The sequence below is a fragment of the Eptatretus burgeri genome, chromosome 9 (assembly GCF_056783735.1).
Source record: "Eptatretus burgeri isolate ZD-2024b chromosome 9, Ebu_testis_v1, whole genome shotgun sequence".
Classification (NCBI taxonomy): domain Eukaryota; kingdom Metazoa; phylum Chordata; class Myxini; order Myxiniformes; family Myxinidae; genus Eptatretus; species Eptatretus burgeri.
Genome location: NC_140969.1, coordinates 82071385 through 82087913, shown reverse-complemented (window position 1 = coordinate 82087913; position 16529 = coordinate 82071385). Strand labels below are relative to the sequence as shown.

Genomic DNA, 16529 nt, shown 5'->3' with positions numbered 1-16529 from the left:
AGTCTGGTGGGAGCCGAGATAGCTTCCCCCCCCCCCCAGTGGTTTTCTCACCCGACCCCTGGCCTGCAACAATATATATGTAGTCGTGTGTCTTGGCGGTTAGTTTAATCCCCCTGCCCCAATTGTGGTGGACGGGCGATAAACACCGACCAGGCCCGGATCGCCGGGCGGTTTTCCTTACGTGGTTCACACGTTATCCTGGCGGACACGGACACAGATTATGGCATGCACGTGAGGGGCAGTGCGACACTGGCGAAGCGATGGAGGCACAGATGGATGCATAGCACAAGGGGTTTATACTCTAATCCCACAGCAAATACATACACAGCAATTTACAATAAAGAAGGATTTAATGAAATTGAAATATTTACAAGGATATAATTCAAAAAGTAATCAATCTATCCATTGGGACCATACTCTGTGCAGAGCGTTGGTGCTGTCTAAGCAGTCTCCTTGGCTATAGGGTACAATCCTGGACGGGTCGCCACTCCGACACAAGATACCAGCATGCTGGCATTAATTTTGCAGACCTCAGAAGGATGACAGGCAGTGTCAACCCCACCTGGTATTTATTCAACTGAGGGGGATTTGAACTCAGGATCCTCAAATCCGAAGCACATCACCAGGCATAAAAAGTAATAACACAGTACGTGAAGTAAATTAAGGTCTAAAGTCGAGGCTCCTCCACATACAGACAAGGGGAAAACAAACAAAAGAAAATCCTCCCTTTATTCTGACACTTATCTTGGTCCAGAGATGGTCTCTATTGAATTTTTGGATCAGTGCGCTTCGTCTTGCACGGGTAGATGCGTCCAAAATGGTGCCGAGCCACTCTCTGGGCGGGAAACGTATGTGAGGTAATTTGTGAAGCGGTATTCAACACCAGGGCTCACCAATCGCCACGCAGCTTCTTCGGCGATCTGACTTGCCGATGCCATGGCTATCTACAGAATGGCGCCACTTCCTTCGGTGATATACACGAGGTTGAGGTCTGTCCCTCAACCAGCCAAGGGTCAATGGTCAATGTCTTGCTCCACTACGCGAGCCAATTCGCTTCAGCATGAATACGAGAATTGTGTTGTCCTCTTCATGCATCAAAGGAAAGTCAGACGTAATGCCCTGATCTTACACGCCATCTCCTAGCTCAGTCTCTCGACCGCGTGCGTCCCTTACTCCGAACTCTCAAAAACCAAACCAAAACCTCCTTCTTCTGTCACACCCCTCAATCCTCCGCCTCCGGGCGTGGCTTGTTGTCACGAAAACCGGGAAGGCGAGGCTTCTTGCTTGTTATGGTTGTGGTTGGTATAAAAACGCACTTCTTTCATGGCTGGCTTGTAAATACAAAAACGTGCGAAAGGTCACAAGGGGCAATTACATACTGGGGAAATTGGTCTTAATCCTTATCCAATTAACATAGCACCACCACCTGTGTGTTGACAAGTAACACTTAAGCTCACAGTTTCCCTACTTAATTACATCGAGATGTTTCCTACACGTCCACAGACCAAGCAACACGAAACTATCCTAACTTTCCTATGAATTTCCTCCATCTACCTCCACAACCATAACAATATATTGTAATGTCAGTCATGACATTTGTCGGTTAGTGAAGATTTACAATACCATGAATGTTCTGAGTGGATGCTCTGGACAGAGCTTGGAGTGAAGGTTCTGGGCGCAGCTCAGAACGGATGCAGATTCATTCTGGGAAGCCAAAAGCTTAGGCTTTCTGCGAAGCTTACAGCTGCTGCAAGCTTACATCGTGTAGCGAGGTTCATGTCAAGCCACAAGGCCGTCATGTGACCAGGCCCATTCTATGTTTTATCTATATACAAGCACTACACATTAAGGAGGATTAAAGTGGTCAGTATATCTCTCTGTGTAGCTAATTGTAAGACTTCATGTAGTAAGAAAGCTTGGAATGTATTTGTATGTGTTTTCATGTGAATGCATTGCACACGTACATTCGTGCCATTTGCACAACATATTTCAACACCATTTGAGGTCTGTTTCCTGTTCGTTTGAGTTATTGTATTTGATTTATAGTGGAAACGTACTGCATTTCTGAAGGATTGGTTTCACAAAATCACATCATTCCTTCACAGTTTTACAAAGCTTTGTTAATTGCCAGATTCCTTCGGATTTCGGCAATTATGTTGGTCGGTTGTGTATGTCATTCTGTGTCTGTCTGTCTGTTTGTTTGGTTGTGTGTTTGTTTACCCTGTAGCAGCCACACCGTTTCAGCGATGATGACCAAACTGGGTACAGACGTCGGCCATGGTCCAACTTAGACACTTGTCGTTGTTGGTGAATCTAGGTCAAAGGTCAAGGTCAAGGTCACCGAAAAACCGAAATTCTTATTTTCGCAATAAAGTCCACTAAAATGGTCATATCGACTTCAAACCAAATCCAAAATGTGCATCTTCCAATACTGCATCCAACCATATGTCTGATTGGGGTGTCACACCAACACCCTTCTTAGCGGTCGGGGGTCGAATGTCGGGGGGGGGGGGGGGTCGGGTCAAAAATTTCAAATTGCAATAAAAACGCCATTTCAAGTCCGATTGACTTCCAAGTTATGATCATGACCATACTAAGTGCTATAACTCATTAAACAGTAGCACTATTGACTTAGAAGAACCAAATTGATTTCCAGGTTTTTGTTTTGTCAAAGATCATAGAGATATGACAAAGTTATTCCAGCAATTCCTTGCTCAACAAGCAACTTCATTTGTTTGTTTGTGTGCAGGATATCCCAAAAACTTGTGGATGGATTCGGATGAAACTTTGTGGACAGGTTGGGTGTGTGACACGGACGAATGATTCAATTTTGGTGAAGATCTGAATCCGGACCTGGATAAGAGATTTTTTTTTTTTAATGATTCTTCACCATTGAGAGATGGGGCCAAAAACGATATATAGCATATTTCAAAAATGTATAGAGCCCAATATGCTTTCGTGGATCAGGCATTACGTGGAAGAGGTGTGCGCTCTCCCGCGTGCCCTTCTAGTTTCATTAGTATTCGTTTAGTTCACCCTTCCATAATGTCTCGTGGGTATGTGAGACAAGATGCATTGTGTAGAACTTTTAGTTTGGTCTTCAATCCCCCATTCTTTCACTTATTAACTTCACTTTATTTCACATACAAACCCCATCATGCATGCATGCACGCCAGACCAGTGATCCTACCAAAGGAGTAGGAGGAACCAATGCCACAACAGCCTCATTTGCATTTGCGTGCCATTTCCCCAGACAACATGCCATTAAAGGCCCGGTCACACCTTGACGTTTTAGCCAACGTATGCCGATTTTTGAATTTTTTTTCTAAAACGCTGGCACACGTTGAATACGTTATGGGTAAGTTTTGATAACATTGAGAGCACGCTGGCATACGTCGTAGTACGTTGCCATACGTCGTTGTACTTTTCGGTTGTCCTCAAATTTTTTCATGCTTGAAATTTCACGACGTATGCCGGCGTATGACTCACACGTTCCGCTACGCTGGCCACAAGTTGTAGGCACGGTCTGCGATCGTTGACAGACGTCAACACATGCTACTTGTAAGTTAATCATAAGTTGAGACACGCCGAGGTAATGTTTAGCATACCCGAAACTTATTTCTAACCTATGATTAACGTGTTGTTGACACGTTACGCGATCGTTGCCACACATCGACAGACGTTACTTTTAAGTTACTCATAGGCTGAAAGACGTCGGTATAATGGATCGTCCTTGCGTCAGCGTCCACGGCCACGGCCAGGACACTTATTTGCAGCATTCTTCAAACTTTTCTTCGGCATGACGAGGATGTTCACACTTCGATGACTAGCTTGGCTATGATTCCAATTGTCCATCGGCAGCGTCTATTTAAAATAGTCGAGTTTGAGCGTTTTAACACGTTCAGAAGAAACGCTTCAAATTTCAAAACCCCAGCGTCAAGAAAAAAAAAAAAAAAAAAAAAAAAAAAAAAAAAAAAGGCGAGTGACAGCAATTTAAATCGTTCATTGTAAACAATGAAACTAGCTGAGTGGTACCGTTTAAAAGTCGTTGAGTGTAAAAAAATTCAAATTGTTGAGCGCAAGCGTCTACTTTCAATAGTGGAGATGCAGCCATTTGAATCGTTGAGTGGCAGCCTATGAACCTACCCGTGGACACGCGGACGCAAGGACGATCCATCATAACCCACACCCTCCCCCTCACACCCACCTACTACTGCCAACATGAACAAACTACTACTAATACTAATACTAATACTAATACTGATACTGCTGACATGGACATCGACTCAAAAAGGAACTCGTAAACACTGTTGGGTTCCCCTTTTATATACCAATTCCCAAAACTGCTGGGAACACGTCTTTATATGGCAGTTGTAAGCTCGAAACACATTCATTTTTTTTTTTTTTGTCGACCGGAAGACGTCATTGGAATACGTCTACATAGGCTACGTCACGACATCGTCAGCGATGCGTGCAACGCGCTATGCCTGAGTTAGACCATCGTTGGGCATCGGTTGTGTAGGCCGACAACAGGTTCAGCATTCGTTGGTATAAGTTATCTATAACACAACGAAACGTTCTGTGTAGTTACCAATGCGTTATACATAAGACCAAGTCGCTATGAATACGTCTGAATCTTTAAAAAAAACCATCAAAAGTTCAACGTAAGCCAGCGTTTTACATAAATTTTAACACGTTGCCATCGCTGGCTAAAACGTCAAGGTGTGACCGGGCCTTAACCAACAGACGCCTCACCTCAGACCTTCACTATGCTCATCATGATGCTAAAACACTCACCATAATCACTACAACTCCTAAAAATCCCCACAAATGCCACAACCACTCCCAACACAACAACTTTACCACAAACACCACAGCGCTCCTCCACCTGACTACAACCGCTGCAACTGCGGTCAACTCCCTGGATGCTCACGATAGTCATTGGAGATGCTGGGAAATGGGGGGGGGCATCGTGGGCACCTACGAAAGCTCCAAGCGCGAGTGTGCGCTGGAACTCAATCAGTGACATCTGGGTAGTTCTGGCGCTCCACTAAATAACAGCATTCAAGTGGAATCCAGTGCATGTTTGTAGCCGGAGAGCGCTCCCAAAAACCCACGCCCCATAGAAATCACAGATCCCTGTTACGTGGAAAAGCCTGGGAGCAATTGAGGCCACTTTTGGCTCTGGAGTCTGGCGGAGCAGGGATACTTCTCAGGGTGGCGTCGATGTGCCAATGGGGACACACGGAAACGCCTACAGTCTTTTGATCCAATTGTTGGCTCCCCTTCGCCCAGGCTCTATAAAAAGAGACAAAAAGAGCGAGTCCTTTGTCTTGCCTTTTCCGAGCCGAACGAGAGCCGAGCCAAGAATGTAGCGCAATAAAGAGTCAGGTGAGCAGCACAGAGTCATTACCGAGGAGTTGCCGGGTCATCACTGCTCGGCTCCTGCCACGTTCCGCAGCAATCATCATTAGAATACATTTACAGACTCTCTTATACGCCCCGTTAAGCTGTCTTCTCACGCATCTTTCTCTCCCATCTATTGTCTCGTCCACTGTGGACACATCACTGAAAGAGCATTAATGATTTGCACCTCTTCACACTTCCTCTGCATCACATTTTGCACCACAAACTCATGCACCACCCCAGTTTTCTTCCCTCCTCCCCACACCTAAGCGATTGAATTGTGTAGGTCTATCAACCGTGCCAGGTACAAAGAGGTTGCTTTCACCTCAACTGCTTCTCCTCTCTCTAGAATCTCGACTACCTCTAATTGTGTCTGCTGGCACCTGTAATGCTTCACATAATTTAAGATTGTAGACGTTTACATCGGTTTAGCTCTGCTCTGTGTCTGCATTTTGAAAATAATTGCATTTCTTTTGCTGCACCCACGAATCCTTGCTTTCCCTGCTGTATATACTTGTGAATAAATCCCCTTTATTGTGCCACATGACCTTTCTCGCCCTTGCTTATAAATGTCCTGATCTGTCCGTGTTTGTTTTTTCCCCATTGGTCCAGCATGGTCCGCACATTTATTTAGCCGGGAAGTTCTACCCCGTTAATTTGCTTGTTAGCCAGTGCACACTGACTATCGCTCGGCAGTAATCTGGGTGCGCGCTGAGAGCATGAGACCCCAATTGACTTGGTCGTCTACAGGTATCACGTGAAGTTGTGTAACCCTGCCCAGATTGGCAGTGCCAATCGGAGTTCAGGGTTGCTGAGAAACTTGCCGGTGCGCGGAGTTATCTGTGCCCGGCAGCCTCAGGACCCGTGTTCGAAAGGGACCCAAGTGCTTCCCCTAATGGCGAGCCTCAAACCCCACCCCACCCCCCGCCCCCACAACAATATATTCATTGTGATGGTTTTAGAAATGTATCCCAGGGAGAGAGCATACATGGACATGTAGGTGACCTGAGGATGAATTATTTCAATAGTCTATGTGTAGGTAGACCCTTTGCCCCTTATTTAAAGGTTTGGGGTGGCATGCGTTGAGGTTAGTTCATGTTTTCCCGATGTGATGTCTGCCCCCCCCTGCTCCTTTCAATCTTTCCTTGTTCATCTCATCGGTCTATTCCAACAATCCCCCCTCTGCCATTCTCAATCCCCCCAATAACCCCCTTAGAACAATCCCTCCTTCACCCCATCGGTCTTAACATCAAACATGCAGCCGGTCGGTCTTTCCTTGGTCTGTCTGTGGTCATGAATCCTTGGGGCTGATCGGATTACCTTCACCGCATCGGACTTTGTCCCTTCTCACATGCATGTTGGTGGCACAATGTGCAAGCTCTTCCCATACATGGTGGGGTGCGACACATCTTGCACGCAGGATACAGTGGCACACTGTACAATGAATGCTTGAGCGTGAGGGAGGGAGTGAGGGCAGTTGCCGCCTGGGCACCTGAAACAAGGGGCTGGGGCTGCATTGAAGTTCCCTCAGAAATAGTGGCAATTTTCCATAAGCTGCATCATGGACTCACTCACATCGGATGTGGACCAATGAGAAAGAAGCTCAAACAAAACGAGACAGGAGAAAGCTATATCCTGAGAGGAGAAAGGAGAGTGGAGCTGGTCCTCGTGTCCTAAAAGCTTGCCTGAAGAGCAGAAAGGTGCGCAGGGTGTGAGAGGAGAAGAAAAAAAACTCATCGTGTGGAGGAGGGCAGGAAGAACTGTCAGAACGTGGCTTCGTTCATGAGGAGCTGCTAGTCCCATAGACAGCAGAAGGGGAGCTTCTGGAAGGTCACATATCTTCCACGGCGGAGAGGATTTGCCTTCTGGGTCTGGAAGCCTCAGAGACGCGGCTGCGCATCCCATCGCCACTCCACTGCTCATCTTCCCCTTCCTTTCCCCTCTCTCCCAGTATATTTGGACTCTCACAGCCCTATTGGGCTGTGTGAAGTGAGGGAAGGAGTCGACCCCCACACTCTACTTTTCTTCTCAGTTCTTCTTGTTTTCTTCTTCTCCCCAGATTGAATGGTGGCCACGTCTTTTTTTGTAAATAATATTGCATGATAATAGGTGTTGGAGTTATATCTGCTATTTTGTGCCTCTTGTTTGTAAATACTCGCTTTTAAATTATTGCTCGCTTGTGTGTGTGTAAATAAATAATTGTTGGTTGTTATTAGCCCTTGTTGGACATGGTCCAAAACGGGGGCTCACGGATTTGGTCTCGATTTTCGTGTCCGTGTGTCCACAACCATAGACTGATTTTATTCGTACTTGGCACAAAGACAACACATGATGGGAAACATGCAGGTCATATTTTAATCGACATCAGATCCAAGATGGCCAAACCTTTTGTGTGAAGCCTGGGAAGAAATCCCATGAGAAAATTTCAAAACTCATTAGTTCTATGCCTGAAAGAGTAAAAACATTGAAATCTGCAGATTGCAAGTCTGCCAACCACTAGTGTATGTATTAAAATGGATCAAATATACTTCAAATGTTCAATAAATAAATTATTTTGAAATCATGGTGTCCATTTACTTCTGTCATGTCTCTACATGGACTTTCAGGTTCTTACACGACAGGGATTTTCAGGAAGGAAAGCAGGATTTGAAGGAGGTGGGTTTGGGGTGGATTAACGGGGGGGGGGGGAGAAAAGATCGTGGATTTGGATGGGAGAAGATATAATAAGAGATTGTGGTAAACAGCTGTTTTGAAGACCTGGAGGGAAGAGTATGCCTGTTGTTGGCTTAATGGTTAGGGTGGCGGCCTTGGGATCCTAGGGTCCTGAATTCAAATTCCGCTCAGCTGTTGAATTAATACCAGGTGGGGTTAACTCAGCCCGTCATCCTTCCGAGGTCGGCAAAATGAGTGCCAGCATACTGGTATCCTGTGTCGGAGTGGCAACCCGTCCACAATTGTGCCCAATAGCCAAGGAGACTGCTTAGGCGGCACCAATGCTCTGCACAGAGTATGGTCCCAATGGATGGATGGAGGGAAGGGTGGGAAAGAAGAGAGTGGAGGAGTTTGTTCCAAAGGCAGGAAAAAAAAAAAAAAGAGGAATGAAAAAATAAAGGTGAGCAGTGATTCTTGATTTTGTTAGTTTAACCAGAAGGGGGTTGGTTGTGGACCTTGACCGCCCTGTGGAAATATGGAGGGGAGGGGGGGTGAACCTCCCTCAGACAAAGCAAGGGGGGGGGAGAGGCTGGAGATTAGACGGTAGAAGACAGAAAGATCACCAACCTCCCTGCAGTGAGAGAGTGAGAGACCCAAAGGCTCAGCTTTATCTCAGGAGATACCAATGATCCTAAATGCCTTGGTTTCCACAGCGTGAAGCTGAGAAAAATGAGGTGGGAGCACCAGCTCAGAAGGGAAAGCAGTACTCCATCAAGCTGCTGACGAAAGCTTTGTATATGGTCCGGAGCTCAGGTGTGCCAAGGAAGGAATTTGCACGACGGAGGATGCCCAGTCAGTGACTTGGCTTTGAAGGCCAGCTTGGAAATGTGGCTTTCCCAGGAAAGATCATGGCAGAGAGTGAGACCCAGAAGCTTGAATGAAAGGACTTCTTCAACAAGATTGTTGAGAAAGTGGATGGGGGTTTTTCCAGACAGTCCTTTGGAGAGACATAGTGAGAGTGTGAGATATGTCAGGGTTAGGGTTAGTTTGAAAGACATGTTTCACGTGTTGAAGCAGCTTGCGATTTTATCCAGATCTGTAGATAGTGAATATATATATATATATATATATATATATATATATATATATATATATATATATATATATATATATATTGTTACGTTTGAGGGGGGGGTATGCATTCAAAGGGTAATTAGGATGTTTAATTAGGTATGCCATGCTGTTCGAGTTTACCAGGATCTCGATGTAATAAGTAGTAATTCAGTGGTGATAAGTTGTCTAGTAAATGTTCATTTCATCAAGGGGGAAATGATAAATGTCACGTAATTAGATAGGTACATGGGATAGGGCAAGTGTGTCTGCGTAAACCCCTTTTGGTATTCTCTGAAGACTGGCCGTGACGTCACAGGACAGTACAGCGGATGGCTCCGCCCCATGATCACGATTGGCAGAAGGCAACGGCGGTGGGCCAATAAACGGCTCGATTGGAGGTGACGAGGGCAGAAGGATAAAAAGGTTCTGTTCGGGGTCGAAAAGGGAGAAGAAGAAGATTACAACCAGAACGCTCATGTTTTTTTTGGTGTGGAACCTGTGCTGGCAGAGAGCGTCCTGGTTGCTGTGCTGAGTTGATCGTGCTCTTGATCGTGCCTGGGAGCCTTGCCGAGCCTCGTGCCTCGCTTTGGTTGGCTCTAGGGTTCTGCTGACTCGGAATACGGGGTCGGGCGGCGGGTGGACCTGCCTCCTGCTCGCGGCTTGGCGCGGGAGCTGGTTCCCTGGCGGCTGTGGGCGAACTTGGGCCAGGACCAGGAGGTCGACAGAACCGCGGTTTCTCCTGCCCCCCCCCCCCTGGCGAGAGCAAGGCCGGCTCGTCCGGCGCCGATCCAGGGACAGTTGCGTCCACACCACGGTCCAGCCTGACCACCAGAGATAGCTACGTTGTGTGTGTGTGTGTGTGTGTGTGTGTGTGTGTGTGTGTGTGTGTGTGTGTGTGTGTGTGTGTGTGTGTGTGTGTGTGTGTGTGTGTGTGTGTGTGTGTGTGTGTGTGTGTGTGTGTGTGTGTGTGTGTGTGTGTGTGTGTGCGTGTGTCTGCTTGGCACCTTAGAGGGATTGAGAACTGTATATTCATTGGAATTGTCTGTGTTTTTCCCCACGCCCGATCCTACACCATCCCGTCGAATCGCCCCGGATCCCTCTTCTTGCCGAGTCTTGTTATTTCTGGTCAGTGGTAAAAAAAGAATAAACATCATCAACTCAGTGAAAAGTGACTCGTGCTACCTTCCTCGTCCCGTTTGCGGTAGGGCGATTAAAACCGCCGTCTTTGGGTTATAAATAAATAAACTGCCTCCATCGTTTCGGCTCATTCTACGTTGGCGGGACTGTCAAGTCCCGTGGACGTCACATTGGTGTCAGGGTGTTGGATGTTCGAACCCCTCTAAATTATATACCAGGATTAAAATCTCGCCACGAATTGGAATATAAAATTATCACAGAAAAGCGCGCGAGCACGGGAAAATTTTGGCGGGATTTTTCAAATTTAAATTAATTGGCGGCAAACGGGACTTCTGCACCATGGCGGATGTGCAGATGTTTGAGGAGGAAGGCCACGTGTCTGGCAGCGAGTCGGGGGAAGAGGGGAGAGAAGGGGGTAGGGTTGGAACCTCCCCCATTCCGAGCGTGGACCGTGCTTCATCGCCCGTAACGGAGCCGGGGCAGCGCCGGAAACCGGCACGATGTCGATCTGGACAATGTTGGAACGTTTAATGAGTGCAATTACAGCACAGGGGGCAAAAATGACAGCACAGGAGGCACAAATGGAAAATCAATTCGTGGCACAGAGGGCAGAAATGACAGATCAATTGAGGGTAATGGGGGTACACAGTTGGGTGCACGGATTGATTTAATGAGGGATGAATTGGGGGAAAAGTTGGAGAAAATGAAAACTGAGATGCAGGAGTGTGTGGATGTTAAATTGGGAGAAATACAAAGTAAATTCGAAGATAGATTGGAGGAAACAAAGGTAGAAATTACATTGGAGGGGGAAAATATACAAAAAAAATTGGTAGATAAAATTGATGCAACGAACATTCGGGTTGATAAAGTGGATGAAAGCCTGGAACGTCATCGTGCCTGTGTGGATGCTCGTATGCAGCTGCAGGTTGAAGAGTGGGGAGAGCTGAGGAAGCAAGGGATGAATTTGGCGGAGGAGGTAAAAGGATTGGAGGCTCGTTTGGACGAACAAGATAAAATTATGAGCCAAGATGAAGTCTTGGATAAAGGCCTGGTAGAGCCGTCTTTTGTAAGTAGAGTGTCCGGGTTGGTTGAGGAGCAGCGACAAACTCGCGACGGAGCCTTGGAGGAGGTTGTGCGGGCCCAGAAGATCCTGCGGGAAGAGGTGAAGAGGTGAATCGGTCCATTCAACGTTTGGAACAGGAGGCAAAATTGACCCATGAGACCCTCACCACAAAACATCTTTGGCCACAGTGGGCTCCGAAATTGGATACGCAGCCACAAGGGTGTTTGATCCCTGGGCTGGATTCGGACAAGGGAGAAACTGAGAAGCGGGCCACCGGAAAAGTGATCCCCCTGGTAAATTTCGACGGGTCAGGGAGCGTTGAAGCTTTTCTGACGCAATTTGAGTGCATTTCCCGACTAAACGGGTGGAATGAGCGGGAACGTACAGGGAATTTGGTGGCAACGTTGCGGGGACCAGCTGCAGATGTGTTAAACGTGATCGCGGAGGGGATGTTGACCAGCTCCCACATTTGCGCGGCGTTGAGCCGTCGGTTTGGGTTCGCGGAAAACTGTGATCTGGTGCGGGCTCAGCTCCAGCACCGCAGATTAAAGCCGGGTGAGACAGTGCAGGAGCTGGCACAGGACATTTACCAATCAGTCAGGATCGCATATCGGGACCTTACAGTGGAGGCATGGGACAGACTGGCACTCGAGAAATTTTTAGCTGCTCTTCCTGACCCTGAGGTCCGAGCGCTAGTGGAGTGACAGGATCCACCCACCGTTCACCGAGCGGCCGAGCGCGCGGCCAGGCTGGCCTCGTGGAGTCGGCCGGGTCGGGTTCCAGAGAGGCCATCGGTGACGATCCGACAGGCGGAGATCCAGGATCAGGGAGGGGGGCTGGGAGAAATTGGCATTACCCAAATATTACAGAGGATGAATCCTCCTGCTGAACCGCCAGGTCTATCCGAGATGCCCTTTCATAGGTCAGGTCCGGAGATCACTGTCGGGGGTCCGGGAGACTAGATTGGGCTGAGCATATACGGCCATGCTCGGCTGCTGAGCTTGTGGTGAAGTGCCCTCCTTTGGTGGAAAAAAAAATGAATTGTGGGAAAATTGGCTGTATCCTAGCTTAGCCGGGACGTTATCCCCCAACGATTTGTTTTTTAGCCGGTACGTCCTTGATAGTTATGCTCAGCTGCATCTGATCTGGTAAGGTGATCTGGTTTGAACAAGGCATACCAAGGGTATGTCCCGCGGTAATTGAACCACGTGACCTTTCGGTAAATAGTATCAGACGGAGGACCCTAAGTCATGTGGTCGAGTTATTGGCATTCAAGGTTGATCAGCGACCCGCCGCGTCATGAAGTTATTCGTGAGCGACGGCCTGCGATTCCGGAGAGTCGAGTGGGAACTTGAGGTAACTTCCACCCTCGTGGTCTTCTCGCCCCTGACCCCGGCTCCGCAACAATATGTTGACAGAATTGACTGAATCATTTGTGGTTTACATTCTTCTTCTTTTTTTTCTTTTTTTTTTTACTTCCGATAGGTGTGCGAACCAATGACTCTGAGCCTATACATTGCCCGTGTGCGCAATCTCCGTACAAAAATGCACCTCACCCGAAATTGAACGAATATCGACATTTGTAGAACTCCGCATGTACTGTCCAGACCCAAGTACTCTTAAATGAGGTATCACTGAGCATTATACGTGATGTGATTACGACATTTACCCCACTCAGACACAAATGCGCAACTTGCATTTACATTGATAAATAGAGATCAACTTACCATTTACTCATGATTACCCAGTCTGGTTGCCAGAAGCATTAATGAAAGGTATCGTACGTAAAATAGTGTTGTTTGTGTGTATCGTCTGTCAATTATATCATACATTACTTTCATAGAACTGGTCGGACAGCCTCCAGGTGTGCATATTCTCACCAAGCTGTCAAGCATGGGTTTGAATCCCAACCTAGCGAGAAAAAAAAAAAATACCATTCTGGTGCTTCACAGGCAGAGAAAGGCATCAACGTGTACACCATCCCTCGGGTGGATGTTAAAACGGGTGTTCCTTCTGCTGCTATTAATTGGTAGATGTTAAAGATCCCACGGTGTGTCCTGTGCGAAGAGTAGTAGGAGAGTCATCTCCGGCACCCTGAACAAATGAACAATTTCCGCACACTCAGTTGAGTATCCTGCAGTCGAGTGGTGACCCATTGAGAATCGTTACCCTGAATCAAGAAAATGCCTCGGTAGACCCATGTGCCTAATTGTGCGAGGAGGACAAGATGATTACTTTCGTTAAAATAAATTCCATTAATGATGTAAATATTACATTATGGGATGTGGTGGTCGTATGGCAGCTATCATTTATTGAGGTGCGACTGTGTTGCTGATGCAGCGCCCCTCCACCAGTACACACACTGGACCTGGTACTCATTTCGCCGACCTTGGATGACAGGCTGAGTCAACCCCCTGGTGTATTAATTCAGCGGCTGACGGAACTTCAACTCAGGACCCTAGGATCCCGAGCCGCCACCCTAACCACTTCAGGACCCTAGGATCCTAAGTCACCACCCTAACCACTTCAGGACCCTAGGATCCCAAGTCACCACAAAAACCACTTCAGGACCCGAGGATCCCAAGCCGCCATCCTAACCACTTCAGGACCCTAGGATCCTAAGTCACCACCCTAACCACTTCAGGACCCTAGGATCCCAAGTCACCACCCTAGGATCCTAAGTCACCACCCTAACCACTTCAGGACCCTAGGATCCCAAGTCACCACCCTAACCACTTCAGGACCCTAGATCCTAAGTCACCAGCCTAACCACTTCAGGACCCTAGGATCCCAAGTCACCACAAAAACCACTTCAGGACCCTAGGATCCCAAGTCACCACCCTAACCACTTCAGGACCCTAGGATCCCAAGCCACCACCCTAACCACCGAGCCAACACCAGGCTCACATTATGGGGAAAGTGAAAGGTGTGTGTGGCGGCCAAGAGCACGTCCCCATGAGGTTACCATCGTGTCTAATAACACTCAACCAGTTAAAGTCAGTCACATCGAGCTGACCGCGCACCGACGAGGTCCCAATGGGAACCAGTGACAAATATAATCAATGCTTCACGTCTCCACATCCAACAAATCCAGCAATCCGGTGCAAAGTTAACGCTCAACCTCATCATGATCGAGTATAAATCAAGATAACGCAAGTTTACAACAAATCAACCAAGGGTAATGAAAAAGGGAAGCACGTGAGGTAATCAAGGAAGAGGCGGACGGGGGTGGACAGCTGAGGTACGATGGACAAGGCAGGACAAGGCAGGACAAGGCAGGACAAGGCAGGACAAGGCAGGACAAGGCAGGACAAGGCAGGACAAGCAGTCACCGCAGCGGCATTCAAATGACCTTTAGATGAAGATCGGATTCGATGAGGCTGAGACTGAGACTGAGGCACGGCTCGGAGTGCAGAGAGCAGGCCGCACGGACACCACCACCCACCGCCGTGAGATGAAAACAATCTCCTACTCCGTCTCCGTCTCCGTCTCCGTAACTCCACACGTCCTGCGCCTTCGACCTTCGACCTTCAACTAGCACAACCCATTAGTATGACGTCGTTTGCTGATGCAGCTGATGCTTGTTATTGTTGTTGTTGTTGTTGTTGTTGTTTTTCCTATTATTCTTCTTCCTTTGCTTCTTCTTCTTCTTCTTCTTGTTTGTAGTAGTCGTGGTATCGATATGTTTAGTATTGTTAATTGCTGTTGTTGTTGTTTTACTTTTTGACCCTTTGGTCCTTGAGTACGAAATTAACAGTGATGACGCAGATATTTCAGCTGACGACATTGCGTCATCACGTAATTGTAAAGGTTGTTGTTGCCGCCTCAGCACATCTGAGCGATCAGTGGAAATAATAAGTGCGAGTGGCATTAAATTGTGCTTTCAGGTTAACGAGCATTTTCAACCTATCGTCTTTTCTCGAGTTGTTTCAGGAAAATACTCCTTTTTACTCAAAATTTGGAATTCATTTCAAACGTCTAACTAACCGGTTAAATGATTCACTCTGCAGATTCATCCACCATTACCAGTTGCTCTCATCAATCGAAATTCGTGAATATCCATTCAAGACAAATTTATTTACCCCTTCTTGTTGTCGCATAAACTCACGATCCCGACACCGGAAATGACGTTTTATAGAGTGCACATGTATTTTTATATGAATATATTAATATATGTATATATTATATTTTTATATGTAGATATTAATATATGTATATATTATATTTTTATATGTAGATATTAATATATGTATATAATATATTTTTATATGTAGATATTAATATATGTATATATTATATTTTTATATGTAGATATTAATATATGTATATATTATATTTTTATATGTAGATATTAATATATGTATATATTATATTTTTATATGTAGATATTAATATATGTATATATTATATTTTTATATGTAGATATTAATATATGTATATATTATATTTTTATATGTAGATATTAATATATGTATATATTATATTTTTATATGAATATATTAATATATGTATATATTATATTTTTATATGTAGATATTAATATATGTATATATTATATTTTTATATGTAGATATTAATATATGTATATATTATATTTTTATATGTAGATATTAATATATGTATATATTATATTTTTATATGTAGATATTAATATATGTATATATTATATTTTTATATGTAGATATTAATATATGTATATATTATATTTTTATATGTAGATATTAATATATGTATATATTATATTTTTATATGAATATATTAATATATGTATATATTATATTTTTATATGTATATATTAATATATGTATATACTATATTTTTATATGTATATATTAATATATGTATATATCATATTTTTATATGTATATATTAATATGCGGATCATATGGATGATCTGCTGTGGCGACCCCTAACGGGAGCAGCCGAAAGAAGAAGAAGAGATATTAATATATGTATATACTATATTTTTATAGGTTTACATTAATATATGTATATATTATATTTTTATATGTCTGTATTAATATATGTATACGAGGTGTGTTCACAAAGTATCCAATCTTAATGTTTCGTGCGGAAACAAATGAAGCTAGGGAGGCGTGGTTTGGTGCACGTATGTAGGCGATCCTAATTCGTATGCGTGAATATTTTCCCGCCTGTA

The 16529-nt window shown here is 45.3% G+C and overlaps 1 protein-coding gene across 3 annotated transcripts in view; it reads right to left on the bottom strand.

Annotated features, from left to right (window-relative positions):
- Window positions 1-14980, bottom strand: part of UGP2 (UDP-glucose pyrophosphorylase 2) — a 100600-nt gene extending 85620 nt beyond the window's left edge. The window contains exon 1 of one of the 3 annotated variants that reach the window (XM_085895775.1): window positions 14724-14980. The gene's annotated coding sequence lies outside the window, so the exon portion shown is untranslated. Of the gene's footprint in view, window positions 1-14703 lie in introns of all 3 variants that reach the window. The other 2 variants (XM_085895778.1, XM_085895777.1) reach the window with 2 other exon arrangements.
- Between the last annotated feature and the right edge of the window lie 1549 nt (window positions 14981-16529).